A 17,309-nucleotide genomic window follows, 5' to 3' on the forward strand; every position below is an offset into this window, starting at 1 on the left:
GATTTTATAAGTAAGAAATAATGTGTTGAATTCTGATTTTATAGCTAGATAATTCAGGGTTACGTTCTTACAGTATAATATGTTCTGATGTTACTGGTATTGTATTGCAGATGAGTGTCCGAAAGTCCTCAACACAGACTGTTCCAATTTCCATCACTTTCCAAAATGCCAGTGGTGTGTGAGGCTGTCTGTTCTGATGACAGATTGACAATGTGAATGTGTCTTTTCTTGAAATGTGTGTTTATGTTGTGTGTGTGTAATACTGGGCTTTGTTTACAGACAGTTGTCTTGGGTTTCATATTATGTTCTTCCCTGTTTCTCATTACAGAAACCCACTGTGATTCTCACATGCTCTGTGTTGTCAATCACACAGGCTCATGCTCATCCCTCTCACTCTACCTATAGCGTGAAATAAACCCCTGCTACTACCTGTTGTCTTTCGATTGGTAAAACATCAATGTTTAGGCATGTTTGTTAGTTGTAGGTAGATTTATTTCATGACCTGGTAAATTAGGCCTCTGTGGACGTTGGCCGTGTTGGAAAATCTACTGCATTGCGATCAGGAACATGTCTTTAATACATTTTTTGTGGATCATCTAGATATGTTTTCCAATTTATTTAGCACTCATCTGAATGGCTTTGTTGTAGGATAGTAGACGTTTCCTGACATTTATATACCTGACGAAATAGCTTCAAGAGCGTTGTTTTCTTTCCTGAGCTCTTGGTGGCAAAGTATTTATCTTTTTTTCTTAAAGAAATTTAAAAAAGGGAAAAGAAAAGTGATTGCAGCAGTATTAATGATCAATATTCCCAAAAGTTTCCAAATTCCTAAAAGAAAAGAAAATGCATTTTAAATATGTATATATGATTTAAATATGTATATGTCAGCATATAGATTACCTTAAAGCTAATAAACATGGCCTAACCAGAACAAAGCTCTCAAATTTACTTCAGCACACATTGCAATATCATAACACCCACAAGTCTTAGTGGAAGTTGTCTCTCTGGTGTTTGAAAATTGATGGCTGTGAGAACTAGAGTTAAATTGCCGTGGCAGAAATGAAAGCACTTTGAAGGCGTGATCTTTGTCCTTCATATGCTGCTACACAGTCATGTGCTTGTAAAGTGTAAAGCTATTGTTTTGTCTTGTTGATGTATATTTCTGGGCATTTCTCGCACTCTTTTTATCCAAAACCAAAAAAGGTTTGTGAGCTAATGCTGAGGGCAAGATTTTCAGTGTATAATCAATTAAATTTTGGTGTTGACTAATGCTCTATGAGGGCAAGATTTTCAGTGTATCCAAAACCGCCAAAAAATGTTTGCTGTTAACTGATAAAATATATACTATGAAAGCAACACAATCAACATCAAAAAAAATAATCTCCCAAACCCAATACAATAACACAATCACCATCAGGAAAAATCATCTGCCAAATGCATTATATTGTCACGATCACCAGCTGGAGTGGCCTTGTCCTAAGACAAGAACACATTTTGTTTTAGGTTTTAGGACAACTTTAATGAAAGGTTTTGATCCACTTCATTTTATTTTATTATATAAAATTTTATTATATATATTAAAATAGCTTAACTTTTTTTGTGTTCCACTGAAGAAAGTAATCATACAGATTTGGAACAACATGAGGGAAATATTGAGAAATTATTTTTGAGTTTCTGTCATCCTAGAACTCGTTCAGATGAGTTGTGAACATCTTCAACACACAACCAGATGGTCCGGAATAAATTGCTCAAGACATCTGACCTCACAGACATGCAGCTTAATAAACATTTGGCTTTCTGACTCAGAAGAGTCATTCGAGAGTTTGACCAGCGGCGACTGCTTTAAGACTACACAGGAAGCATGGCATCCCCTAAAATTTCCTGACAAAATGCAGCAATGATGTTTATTTATGAACAAATAATATACACAGCTATTTTAAATATCACTCTGGGTACATTTCAATACTGTAGTGGATAAAAGTCATGCTGTCATGCTGGCCTTTGAAGATAATTTTATGTGATGTGTGTGACTCATATAGTCATAATATAAACATCATATAGTGATTGTTCAGAGATACAGATGGAGATAGAAGTTTGCTGTAATATTTAGCTTAGCATTTATAATCTGGTTTGTGACCTATATACTTTCGTAAATATTGCAGTTCTTAGTCATTTCACTGTTTAGTTGTTTGAGAAGCAGCTTTTTGGGAGCAACATTGTGTAGGCCTATTATTTTAGATGTTGAAGTCATATATTTGAATATACCTACACATTTTGCAGTTTGATGACTTATATCTGTGCTTCATTACATTCCTTAGTCTGTTGCCCTCAGATTTTTTATTATTATTTTTTTACCACAATAATTTCTTCATCATCCCTCCCCCCCTATGATGATAACGAAGAGAAGACACCTCCAGCACCAACCACACAACACATCCCACCAGCACTGCACCCTATGAACTGAATCCTGTAACGGAGCTGGGAGAACTCTATCAGTTACCATACAATTCATGTCAGGAGCTTTGCACCCTGGTTCAGTTGTAGCGACAGGAGTGCACCTGTACACCAGCTGAGAGGCCGGTCACTGTAATAAAGCCAATAATGACTTGTTTTAGAAGCAGTGATAAAAGGCCTTTCCAAGACAATTGAAAATTGTCAAACAGACAGGAAGGGAGAAAGACTATGATGGATTCTGAGTAATTATTGCACTGCACCACCTTACAGGTTTGTGTGAGGAGAAATCTTTTAAAATAGGCTTGGGAAAGAGAAGAGTTGATAAGAGAGCAAAATGTACCGACAGTATAAAAATATGAGCTTTGATCTGCACAGGCTGACAGGATTTGGCCTTTTTATACACATCAAGATTCTTAAGGGAAGCAATTGTTTCTATTGTTATATTGCATATAATATCTAAATATCCTTAAATATTAATTTACTTACAGCAAAATGTGTAAGATAGTAGAATTGTAGTATCCCTATCCCATTGCAAAAGTTTTTCCCCCTAGTTTTTTTCTTGCGTGAATACACTTAGAGTACATTTTGTTAAATATTTATATAAAAAAAAGTTGCCTTCTTTTAACAAAAGGAATTTTTAAAGTGAATTTCCATGCTTTTTTCACCCATATAATGAAATTTCATAATCATTTCATAATGACCAAATTATTGAGTTGAACTTGGAAACCAAAATCAATGAATGAAACATTCTTTTAAGCAGACTCAATCAAAATCAGACAGACTGAATGATTCATACATGGTTCATTCTGAATTGTTCATGTAGCAGACTTCAACTCACTGACTGCATTCACAGGGGTTCTTGAGTTAACGTGTCCGTAAAATGAAAGATTGTCAGTTAATAATGACACATTTCTTTTTCTGTTCCTCTCAGAAAGCTTCAGAAGACTTGGAATACAGTGTACAAGTCATGTGGTCCACTTTTATGACGTTTTTTTTTTTCTTCAGTCACTATAAGTTTGTATGGATATTGAGATTCTTTAAAATATCTCGTATGACAGAAAGTCATACGAATTTTGAGTGACATGAGGGTAAGTGAAAGCTGACAGAATTTTTATTTCTGGGTGAACAATACCCTTAAGTTTTTTAACATTTTTTTTTTAAGTTTCTTTGCCCAAAGTATTACTCTTTTTCTATTTTTCAGACAGTTAGTCTAGACAATTGGATGGTCTCTCAGTGAACGCTGATGAATAAATGATTGATCGGCCTGTAAGAATGCAGGTTCAGAGGTCCAGCTGTCTACATATGTATTCAGAGTGCATTGACCATCAGTCACAAGCTGAGACGTCTTCTCATCAGGACTCAATCACTCCACGCTAGACCCTCACCATTCTCTAGGGCCACCGCCTGCTCGTTAACACTCTCATTAATTACCCAAATAGATTAGAAGTGATTGCTTTGAAGACAATATGTTTTCCCCCCCAGACTCACGTTGTGTGTCTCTGGGGTTGATTTCTCAAGCTGATTAGTGTAGGGAGCAGAGTGAAATGGCTTTATGATAAGCATCTCTTTCCTCACCACCCTCCATTACTCCCATCACATTTCTGTCTATCAAACCCCTTGACGCTTCTAATTCTTTCCATGCTGGATGAAATGGGAACATCTCTCACAATAGCTCAGTATGCTCTGGGCGATACCCAATGAGAGTGTGAAGGAGCTGATGTGTGATTTCACTATCATGGGAATCTATGAGTTCGCTTGAGCATCTAGCCCAGATGCTGCCACACAATGAGGGTGGAGGCTGTAAATCATTATGCTGTAGTTTAGCCAGATAATCCCACCCATGTCCAAAGAAATCAAATGACGATAATCCATCAGAGTTGGATTTCTTTTCATCCCTCATGGCACGTGCCTGTTTGATTAGGGAGAGTAACTAAAAACCATATCACTGAATAGGCTGAGGGGATCTTTAAAGGGATAGTGCACCCGAAAGTCAAAATACTGTTATCATTTATTTATCTGAAATCGGCCTGACTCTTTTCTTCTGAGAAAAACAAAAGGAAAAATTATTTTTCAGTTATACACCGCCCTATATCATATTTGCTGAATGAAATTGGGGTGCTGATTCCAAAAATAGCGTTTTGCTTTAGAGCATCACACTTTTTCACAAAATATGAGTATTTTGTAGCTTTTTGGATCTTCCTCTGAGCCTGGTCACAACATTTTTTTTATTATTATTATTATTCTCAGACGATTTTCACATGTATGAATGATTCATTATTTTATGCCTAATCCTGGTTTCCACTTTTTCCACTTCTTTGTAGATTTAAAATTAAATTATACATTTGTAATACTTTTTTGTCATTGAAACTTTTGACATTTGACTGCTTTTGTTAAATGCATTAAAGCATATATGTTTATATAATTTGAAAAATCTTTTTTTGTGTGTGTGTGTGGTTTTATAATTAATAATATAATTTTCTTATCCCATAGCAAAATGTTTTTCTTGTTTTTTGTTCTTTTATGAACACATTTTTTAGTACATTTTGTTAATTTGTTATTTTACATTTTGTTAAATTGTTGTTATATTTAAAAATATTTGCAGTTATATTAAGATTATATTCAGAAAAAAGTCAATATATTTTTAAACTTAAATTACAATAAATAAATAGGGTGTGTGTGTTTCTTTATTCTTATTTTGTGAGAAAAAAAATGTTCATCAGGCATCATCAAATTAGCCAATATTAGGCCTTTTTTGCAAAATCATCAGAGATATTTTTTATCAACATGCAGGGTTGTATAATAAATGAAGACCGAAACTTTCAACCTTTGAAATAAATGCAGAAATCAGTATGATTTGTACATTATATTCCAAGTCTTCTGAAGTGGAAGGATAGCTTTGTGTGAGAAACAGATCAAATGCAAGTCACTATTCACTCATAATTGTTTTCCAGTGTGTTGTTAACCATTGTGAGTCATTGAGTTGAATAGGTTGATTCATGGATCAATTGATTCATTAAAAAAAACTGACTGTATGATTAATTCATGAATTGGACATTGCTACTTCTTTAAAAATAAAAAATAAAAACTCTGATGAATGCTTCAAGATGGATATAAAGATTTTCAGTGAATAACACATTACATTTCTGTCTGTTTCATAATTTTACAGAGACTGTTTTGAGGAATCATTCCTTTAAAACCCATGTCTGGCTGTGTGTCACTTAACGCCTAGTTGTGAGTGTGGAGGATTGATTTGATATGCGATTAACACCATACAGTAAATGTCCTGTCTGGACCACTGATCTGCAGGGGTCAGACCCGCTGTGAGAATTACCAAGGAACAGAGGAAATGAGTTCTTTTGAACTTGTTCGCCCTGATTTCTATTTGTCATTTTCTCTCTTTTCATCCCTTTCCCCTCTTGTCTGTCTAATCAGTCTTGTATCACATGGAGACAAAGAAGAGGGATTGTGACTGAAAATTAAACTTCAACATTTGGGCGTTTACATGCTGCTGGGACGGCCAATCTTCCCAGAGGCAGTTTTTCAGGCTTTCAGGTTAGCTGCCACTGCTAGTGCCTGTATAATAACCAGACGACATAAAGAAAAAAGCAGCCTTGATTATTTTCCAATTTATGCCGGCCGTCTATTGAAACCCTGCTGAAGGCACATTATAGCGAAAATTGATGGAAAATTGAACTAGAAATTTATACCTCCTTCCATAGCTCCCTACATTTTCATGTGATCTCGTATTAGGGTCATCATACTTTGGCTAGGACAGACTGAACTTATTGCATGTAAGCCTGTTCTAACAGGAAATTTCAGTGAAACAGAATAGATTGCATAAGAATACCAAAAACTGCACTAATGAAATAATTGGGAAAAAATAGCAGGAACCCCAGAAAAGTCTGCTATCCTAAACTTATTTTACCTATTAAAAAAGAAAAGAAAAAAAGGACATGCAAATATTTGTCCCCACACAATTAAAAGCATATTTATTTTCTGTCTTACTGTTAACTTAATAATGACAAGAAAAAATATATATATAATGTATTTCACAAAATGATATTAATTTAGCAAACAAAATATTTAATTTAATACTTAATTTAATAAATAAATATACAATGTGTGTGTTTCTGTATTATTATATACCTGTTAGAACTATTTATAGTAATTATACTTATTTTTAATCACACACACACACACACACACACACACATGTGAAAAAATGCTAAATAATTTATATTATATAAAATAGTATAATATATTTCCTCTGTCTATATCTTTTTCCCCCAAATATTTTTTTCACAGACACGTTATTTTTATTATTATTTTTTTTTTCATTCTTGCTGTTAAAATACATATTTTTTGGCACATTTCCTGCAGCCCCTTTGTGACACTTGACCTAGACTATGATTATCTCTGTGACCATCCTGGAGTTCCCTGCCCAATGGTGAAATTTTCATTTGGCATGAGTCTCAAGTGGTTCTAGGCTGAACATGAGCACAGATTTGACACCATTTCACCTGAAATTCCCTTTCATACTTTGAAATTCATATTCTTAGCTGTGTGTGAAATGCTTAGGATGTTTACTGCGTTTCTGGCACAAGTCAAGCAGAAGAGCAATGGGGTGAGATGAATTAATGTACAAACCGTGGGAGAATGTTAGCACACAAAGAGGTCACTTAACTGTTTGGAAATGCAGCTGGGGGCAGCACTGACCTTGGCACGGCACTACTGTGCATCTCCTGCCTTTCCTTTTAAACCACCCCCCATAAACTCAACCGTTATCACATATATCACCATAGAGCTTGACAGAATCTACATGCTGACCTTGAGCAACCAGTGTGAATATTCTACCAGCACCCAAAGTGCCCTAATAACTCCATTGGAAGAGTCAGTGTTCTGTAAATGTAATAGAATAACAGAACCAGCACTCTAAAATTAATTTCTCATCGATCTGTATCTGTACAAGGAAAGAGGGCTCAAATTGCCCTTGGAGTAAGTGATTACCATGATTGTAGGGTGTAGTGGACCTCCAAATCACCCTTACTTGTTTCTGAAATACCTTGAGTGTAAGAGAAACGAGGGAAAAGGGGAAGAAGATGTTTTGTAACTCCTAAATGTATTACCGTTGAACTAACTCTGAGTTAGAAAGAGCCGCGAGACAGGCTTTCAGAGCCGTTTTTGACAGCCTGCTGCATGTCTTGTCCTATTTATGCGTTCAAAGCGGTGTTGAATTTATCTTCTAGCACTGTCGGTGGTCTTAAAAAGGGATTCTTGTCTATTTCAAGCCAATGTTTCAAACATGAACTCATGTTTCTGCTCTCACAGGGTAAGGACGTTTCCAAAGGAGTCAGCTTTGCTGGGCCGGGACATGGTGCGGGCGCTTATGTACTACGCCCTGAAAGTGTGGAGTGACATCGCTCCTCTCAACTTCCATGAGGTGGCGGGGAATGAGGCGGACATTCAGATTGACTTCACCAAAGCGGACCATAATGACGGATACCCTTTCGATGGACCCGGTGGTACAGTTGCCCACGCATTCTTTCCCGGAGAACGATTCACAGCGGGCGACACACACTTTGATGATGATGAAGCCTGGACCTTCAGATCGCCAGGTAAGACAGCATGACATATATAAATGAGCAGCAATGTATGCTGCGTTGTTCGCTGTGTTCAGCCAAGGAGCTCTTTATCTATTTTTTTTTTTATATTTAAATAATAATTTGAAAAACATTAATTTTCATTAAAATACAACAAAAACACCAATACTTCAAAAAATAAAAAAAAAGTTACAGTATACTGTTCAAACATTTGGGGTCAGTAAGAAGTCACTTGCTCACCAAGGCTTCATTTATTTGATCAAAAATACAGTAAAAACAGTATTATTGGGAAATATTATTACAATTTAAAATAACATATAATTATAAAAATGTAAAAATATATATTAAAATAACATTTTAATATATTTTAAAATATAATTTAGTCATTTATGGCTTTTAACTGAATTTTCAGTTGCCATTACTCCTGTATTAAGTGTCACATGCTGCTTCGGAAATTATTCTAATATGCAGATTTGCTGCTCAAAAAATAATTTCTTATTATAATCAATGTTAAAAACAGTTGTGCTGCTTAATATTTTTTTCCAGGATTTTCTGATAAACAAAAAGTTCAAAAGAACAGCATTTATTTAAAATAGAAATGTTTTGTAACAATGTAAAAGTCTTTACTTTAACTTTTGATTAATTGAATGTGTCTTTGTGGAATAAAAGTAATAATTTCTTTAAAAAACAAAAACAAAACTGATCTTACTGATCCCAAAGCAGCAAGGCATCACAAAACATTAAAAAAAAAAATGAAAACAATAAATTTAAATTATTTTAAAAAAAAAAAAAAAAAAAGTATGCAAATTGAAGGATATATATATATATATAAAAATATATATAAAAATGAAAGTACAAAAATATGCTATGGTTTGTGTACAAAAAGATATATATAACCGTTAAGAAATGATTGACAGGCAAAGATTGTTTCTGATTGGCTCATGGTCTGGCTAAAAAGAGTGCTGTCCACTCCCGTAGCTCCTTTTTTTTGTCTCAGACTGTCACAGAGACAGGTGTGATTTCTCAGGACATCTTTTTTTCTGTCAGGTAATTGAGACATTTTGTGTGCAGTACTCCAAAACTGGATCCTGAGCCCATTGGCAGGGCCTGTCTGAAAGCAACAGATGCTGTTGTCTCAGTTCCTCGCTCTTCTCTCATGGGCCATAATCAGACTCGACCATCTCTAAGATGCACCACCTAGGTTGCCAAAGTTGCACAAGTTTGCAGAGAGGCTGCGCTAACCAAGAAGCTGATAATTAGCATGGGTGCAGGTGGGTTTCCTTTTACCCCATCCTGCCCAGTCAGTGTGAACCCCGATGGAATTGGTTCAAACGACCCTTTGCATCCGTACTCAGCTCTCTTGTGGCTATGGGCCATATGCTCATGGACAGCCATAGAGTCTGCCCCAATTAGGCCCCCCATCAGACGAGCAGCTGTTTGCTCCGTCCTTTGGCAGGTGCAGATGTAATATGAAGGACTGAATGAAGGGAGAGAGCAAACGAGAGAAAGAGAAATGGGGAGGGAAAGGCCTACTTAAAAATCACAAGCCTTTCACGACCCACTTACACCATCTCGACATACACAGCTGAGCGTCAGACCCACTCCTCCACCTCTTTGTGTGTGACCAACTGACCCTTCACCAAAACACTACCATTTCCATGTTTCTGCTTCATTAGCTGTCCATCTAATGACCACCTGCACCTGGACCTCCCATATGCTCACCAATTATTCCTAACTCGTCATCACCATCCATTATTTATAATGCGGTGTTGTAACAAGCCCAAGATTTCAGCCCAAAATTTCCCAATTTACTGTGTTATTTTGGGCTTTCCATCTGCCCTCTAAGATCGTCCAACAAGACTATCCTTGACTGTTTATGTAAATGCCAGACTTTATGTTGAAGCCTAATGCAACAGTGCTTTAAATAATAAAAAATAAAAAAAATCACATCAGTCAACACTTCATTCCCATAACAACAAGGCAAAAAAAAAAAAAAGACCAAATCTGATTTTTTGCTTTGTCTTTAGGGGGTATGGAGTGTAGGGTGATATACACAATAATGTACATGTGATACACATATATTAAAATATGTTAAAATGCTTTATTACGTCATCATTTATTGTTATATGTGACCCTGGACCACAAAACCAGTCTTAAGTGTAAATTTTTCGAAATTGAGATTTATACATCATCTGAAAGCTGAATAAATAAGCTTTCCATTGATGTATGGTTTATTAGGATCGGACAATATTTGGCCGAGATACAAGGATTTGAAAATCTGGAATCTGAGGGTGTAAAAAAAATCTAAATACTGAGAAAATCGCCTTTGAAGTTGTTCAAATAATTTCTTAGCAATGCATATTACTATTCAAAAATTAAGTTTTGATATATTTACGGTAGGAAATTCACAAAATATTTTCATGGAACATGACCTTTACTTAATATCCTAATGATTTCCTGGCTGAGCTAAAAAGAAATATCTATAATTTTGACCCATACTATGAATTTTTTTTTTTTTTTTTTTTTTGCTAAAAATCTACCCAGCTGCTAAAAATGGTTTGTGGTCCGACTGGTCACATGGTTGGGTAGCCCTTACTCCGGTCTTCAGTGTAACCTGATCCTTCAGAAATCATTCTAATATGATGATTTGGTTATTATCAATGTTGTGCTGCTTAATATTTTTAGTGGAAAGTGTGATAAACATTTTTCAGTATTATTTGATGTATAAAAGTTCAAAAGAACAGCATTTATTTGAAATAGAAATATATTTTTTTTTACATTATAAATGCCTTCTTTAAATGTTTAATGTACCCTTTCTTGATAAAAGTATTAATTTCTTAAGAAAATCTTACTGACGGCAAACTTTTGAACAGTAGTGAATATAAACTCCACAGACACACACACACACACACACACACACAAAACGAAATATTTGACTAGGCATAGAGAAATTGAATAATAAACATCACACTTTTGCATCATAATCATCAACTCTCAAATAAAACATAAACCCCCTCCACACCTACAAAACAACAAAACAACAATAAAAAAAAAAACAAAAATCTATATGTATTGTTTCGAAAGTGAGAAAGAACTTGTTATTAAGTGTTAGGCAGAATGTGAAACAGAATTTAGTAGTTTACAGCATCATGCCCCCCCACAGATTTTAAAAAAAAAAAATGATACCCATAAAAAAACACACACACACCCCCTCTTCTTCTAACAAAAAAACTTCCATGTGTCTATAGAAGATAAGTAAAAACATGCCTACGATTTCATTTTTATTGTTGAGATTCAGTGCTATTTGTTTCGAAATCCTACAATATTTAATTAAAATGTCATCTTAAATCATTAAGTAACAGAAAGAAAAATGTACATTTTCAAATTAAAATGAATTATTTTGAAGATGCAGCGCCTCCCATTTCTCAAGTATATGAAATTTTTAATGCTCAGATGATTGAACTCCTTAAAAAAGACAAGCTTTATCATGCAAACGTGCTTGCCTTTCCCTGTTTCTTTTTCCCTCCAGCTCAGTTTGGAGAACTGTAAGCATATTGTTTTTGACATGACAAGAACTTTCTCTTTGAGAGAACAGAGGAAAGAAACAGGAAAGAGGAAGTTCTGCTGTGCGTACAGTATAATTAACTCTTAATGGAGACTAGACAGAATCCAAACAGCTCCGTTTGAGACTGCGGCTATCCTCATACTTGTTGCACAGCAGTGGAGGCGTCGCATTTTCCCATGGGTCATAAGAGTGGAATCGCACGAGTGTCTTGTGTTATGGACAGCAGGCAGATTGCTTTTATTAATTATTCCTTCATTGGCTGCTTACTAATGCAGACTGATTGTTGTGGCCAAAACAAAAGGCTCATTAAGCAGGTGTTTTTTTTTTTCATGAACTTTTCGCAATTTGGCCCAAGCCTGTGATTCACTATTGTATTTAATGTCTATGTGCCTGTCCACGTTTTTTTGTGTGTATGACAAAATGAGGCAGAAGACCCTGGTCCATTATCGTCCATTTTAGTGAGCCGCCAGTCATTAGCAGTGACTATTGTTGATTTCCTTTCTGCAAACTCACTGCGAGAGAGAGAGTGCTTTTTACCTTCCGAAGAAGGTTATTTTAAGAAATCATCAACTTCCTGCCCATGCTTCACTGACTTTAACGGATTAGTTCCATCAAAAATGAAAATACTGCCATTGTTTACTCACCCTTATGTCCTTCAAAACTAGTATTTTTTTATTCTTTTTTTTTCTTTTCTTTTTTTTTGTATAACACAAAAGGAGAAATTTTGATGAATTATATTGGCTATTCTTTTACATGCAGCCGCAATAAATTGGAACTGAAGCTTTCAAGGTTCACAAAGGACATAAAAGCACAATAATAGAAAATAAAAGTAGTTCATTTAACTTTTCTGCTTTATTTCAAATCTTTTAAATCCATATGACCACATTATTGAGTTAGTTTAACTTCAGAACCAGATAGTTTGATTCATGAACAAATCATTCAGACTTTTTTCATTCAGGTAATACTTAAAGCCTTTATGTATAATGCATTATAAAATGTTATTAAAGGGTATGTTGCATTATAATTATTCATAATGTGCGTTGTAATACATTATATCTTGTCATAAATAATTATAACTGAATTTAAAATGCATTGTGTAACACTGAATCGATAAGTTTTGATGCATTATACATAAAGGCTTTAAGTAAAGTGTTACCCTGAATTAATTAACGAATCATTCAGCCCTGATTAACCGATGCATTTAAAAGATCTGACTCAAAAGAATGATTCACTCTCAGTGATTCAAAATTAAGAGTCGTGAAGAATTTAACTGAATAAGCAGTTTATGATACAGAGTTGTCATATTGTTTTGGAAAATGTAAAATATTAATTTGTATGTGATTTGTGTTTTATTGTGCTTTGCATCTTTTTGAAACTTGAAAGCCACCACAATTTATTGCAAAACAAGAAAGAAACTCATGCAGGTTTAGAAGGACATGAGGGTGAGTAATTGATGACAGATTTTCCATTTTTGGGTGAACTATTCCATTAAAGTCATTCTAATCTGATAATCCCAAACACATGTATTTGTTTACTGAACAGAAGGTACTTTAAAACCAAGCCTGTGAAATCCAGGGCCAAACTGTTAACATGCACAGGCTAAATTTCAGTCTTTAAATAGTTTACACTCATTTATTTCATTCATCTGTGACAGACACCTTCAGCTTGATGCTTTAGGGCTGCCAATGACCAGATGTTTCCAGTGCGTAATGTCTTAATCAGAGTTTCTTCACATCATGTCATCCTCCGCGTCTCCTCCTTTGGGACCCTGATCCAGCGCAAAGTTCATCTGGATGGAATCGCTAGCTTGTGTTAAACAAATTAGCCTCTTGCAATCAGATACAGACGTGGGGTTAAAACTCAATCAGTCATGAATCTTCCTCTAAAAAGTGTGTGTTGCTTAAAGGGGCCAGATGCAGCCAAAATATAAATGTCTGACATCGTATTTCTCAACCTCATGGAATAGTTCACACAAAAAGTGAAAAATTTCACCCACAGCAATCCACAGTTGTAGATGAGTTTTTTCTTCATCAGAACAGATTTGGATAAATTTAGCATTGCATCACTTGCTTACAAATTTATCCTCTCCAGTGAATGGGTGCCGTCAGAATGAGAGTCCAAACAGCTGATAAAAACATCACAATAATCCACACAAGTCCATCAGTTAAAGTCTTGTGAAATTAAAAAGCTGTGTGTTTATAAGAAACAAATCCATCATTAAGGTATTTTAACTTTAAACTGTCGCGTCTTGCCAAAATCCATAAATCATATCAGTGAAAATGTCCATTCCCTGTTGTCCTCTTACATCAAAATCCACTGAAATATTTATTTAGAACTGTTTTGGATTGTTTTCGCTTGTACACGATGCTTGATTTGGCCAGATCTATCTCCCATTTCAGGGACAAGCCAAACTTTTTCCACTGAAGAAAGTGATATTATGATAAAGGAACTCATATTTTAGACGGAACCACCGTCAGAACGCGCGAAAAACATCTTGATAGATTATATTTTTTACAGTGAAAAGAAGCAGCTTTTTGCTTCATAATTGATCGACTGGAGTGGTGTGGATTACTCGTGGATTATCGTGGGTTTTTATCAGTTGTTTGGACTCTTATTCTGACGGCACCCATTCACATGCAGAGGATCCATTGGTGAGCAAGTGATGTAATGCTACATTTCTCCAACTCTTTCTTGAAGAAGAAACAAACTCTTCTAAATCTTGAAAAATCTTTTTGGATGGGGGGGGCCTGAGGGTGCGCACATTATCAGCAATTTTTTGATCTTAAGTGGCACCAAAGAATGAAACGGGTCATATGGGTTTGAAAGTGGCACAAGGGTGAGGTACAATCAATGACAGGAGTGGTTATTTTCAGATCTACGGTTCTTTTAAAAAAGACACACGATTGAGGGAGACTATGCCTGCACTGGACTTTCCTCATCAAGTTGAAAAATCTTGTCGTGTATCGGGCTCTTTTGTTTTGTGATTCTTTCAACGTGCATACGCAAGCAAAAGCCAGGTACCCACAGGAGGGAGTAGAGAATCCGTTAGATGATTACACAGCTGCTTTGAAGGTGTAATGAGCTAGTCACCGAATTTTAATCCTCTGTTTTGGCTCAGAGGAGCTTTGACTAGCTGCATTCTGCTGTACAGAAATGCTGCATAGGCCAACTTGTCACGGTCCTTGGCATTTTTCACAGTTGTTGGAGAGCCCCAAGGTACTTATTCTGTCTGCTATAGATCTCTGCCTGTCTCTTATGTCTCTCTCTTCCATTCAAACAAAATCCGAATGACCACTTCCTGGCTCTGCTGCGTTTTTGTTGCCACCTCTAGGGGCCATGTAACAGGAAAAGTGTGAATGTTTTTTATGGCTGGGCTGCATCGTCGCGGTGTGTGTCTGTTGTACTAAAGCGAGATAATGAAAAAGTGGAGTAAGGTTTAATGGCGCCAGTCCTCCCTGTCAATCAACCCGCTCATTGTGTTGAAAATGACAATGTGGGTGGACATCCTGAAATATTCCCAATTTAATCACCATGATTTCCAGGACATAATTGCACTGGATGTCTTCATCCTTATGAAAAAGCTGTTTGATGTTTAATAGGACAGAAATATCACAAAAGAAATCTGTTTTCAGTTTCACTTAGATTACATGGAGAGCAAATTGCTGAGGTCTTCTGCTTCTCAGATTGTTCTCCCTGTGTTTCTCATTATTTTCTCAAACTGTGCTCATATTTGCCAAGTCAGACATCTCATCAAATTATGTGAGATTTGATGAAGAATAAATGTATAAAGATATATTTATTTGTAGCAAACTATTATATGGCAAAATATTTCTAGCTCACCAATAGCAATAGCATGTGTTAAATGTGTAAAGGCTGTGAAGTGAAATATCCAAACTATGGTTATCAATAAAATAAAATAAGTTGTGATCCATTTTAATGCTTAAAAATAAGGTCATTATTATTTGTTGATTAACATACTGTTTGTATTATCTTTATTAATTCATCTATATGTATATATATATATAATATATATACTATATATATATATTTTTTTTTTTTTTTTTTTTTTTCAAATGTATGCCGTTTTTTGGAAATGTATTTAATTGAAAAATTTATTCATTTATTCATTTATTTTTTACACTGTTTTTCTCTTAACATTTTTGCAAATCCTTCTAGCACCCGCTTGGTGTCTGGGTTTCTCCGGACCCCAGCTTAGACAAAAAAAAACCTCTGAAAGCAATAATTTCTTCCTCTGGTTTATTATGAAGAAAAGGATTTTTTTATCTTACATTCTTTATTCTGTGTTTCTCCTTTAGATTCTCATGGAAGGGAACCTTTTCGCAGTGGCGGTTGATGATTTGGCCCACATTATAGGGCTCGCACACCCACTTCTGCCATGAGTCCATCATGCGCCTTCATACCACACCCCCCCCCTGGGGCGTGGGTGACCGCTCAAGTAAACCTCCCGTAACGAAGACAAGATTCGCTGTTCTGGCCACTTTATGGTAAGAAAGTCCAACCCCTTGGTCAGTCGGCTTTCTTCTTTTTCCTATACCTCCTTCTCTCCATTCAGTTAGCTAAAAACAGGCGCTGTGGCAGAGTTGGCAGACTGTGTTTTTCTCGTTAACATTTTGGCCACAATCCTTCTAGCATCCACCGCCGCTTGCGGGTGTCTGTGATTTCTCCGTCCCCTGCTTAGGAACCTCTGACACACGAATATGTTCTTCCGCTGGTTTATTAGAAAAGAAGGACTTTTTTTTTTTTTTCTCTTAATACATTTCTTTAGTCGTCTTTTTGTTCTCTCCTCATTAGATTCCTCTGGAATGGCCTTATTTCCGGCAGTGGCGGTGCATGAGTGTTCTTGACCATGCTATAGGGCGTGCGCACAACACTTTCTGCCATTGAGGGCTCCAATCATGCGCCCCTTACTAACCAAGGCAGGCCCGTGGGTGACCACGCTCAAGTACAAACCTCCCGTACAAGACACGATTCGCGGTCTTGCAACTCTTATGCGCGGCTAAAAAGTATTTCCTATCACCGCCCTTTCCCTCGCCAATCAGTTAGCTTACAAAACATCGGCTCGTGCGCAGTCTTGGGCAGACCAGTCGTAGAGCTTAAGATCTTCAAATCACAAACGTGGGGACACCTGCCTGCTATCACTGTTTGAATCTCAGATGCCTTGGCATTGTCGGAGAAGCAAAAAAGTGACAAGTAGCATCAACACTCTCTCTGCAAGACATACAGACAGATAGATGCTGTAATCTGTCAGCAGTAAACACACAAGGATGACACTAAGAATGAGTTGTGCCTGCTGATAGTGCAGTTACATGCACTGTCTGCGTCATTTTATTGCCATATTCACTAAAAGAACTGGAATCAGGTGCCACAAATAGGCCAGCAAACTCCTCAAAACACAGTTTCGTAATTTCTTATCTTGTGCATCTATTCGGAGTGCACGGATATGAATAAAGCAGCCATTGTATTAAATGTACTTAGTAGAATCAATGGAAATAGCATTTTTAGTTGTCAAGAGTGCAAAATTAAACCCAGTTTTTAAACATTATTATTATATTTTATTATTTTAATATATGTATTATATGCCATTATATTGTATTTTGTTATTTTAATGTATTTATTAGGTTTAATATTTTCTTTTATTTATTATATTGTATATTAATGAATACAATATT

At 35.9% G+C, this 17,309-nt stretch overlaps 1 pseudogene; it reads left to right on the forward strand.

The window, feature by feature from the left end:
* The window catches only part of LOC109046281, a 60,530-nt pseudogene that overhangs the window by 34,434 nt on the left and 8,787 nt on the right, over window positions 1–17,309 (forward strand).

The sequence above is a fragment of the Cyprinus carpio genome, unplaced genomic scaffold (assembly GCF_018340385.1).
Source record: "Cyprinus carpio isolate SPL01 unplaced genomic scaffold, ASM1834038v1 S000006762, whole genome shotgun sequence".
Lineage (NCBI taxonomy): Eukaryota > Metazoa > Chordata > Actinopteri > Cypriniformes > Cyprinidae > Cyprinus > Cyprinus carpio.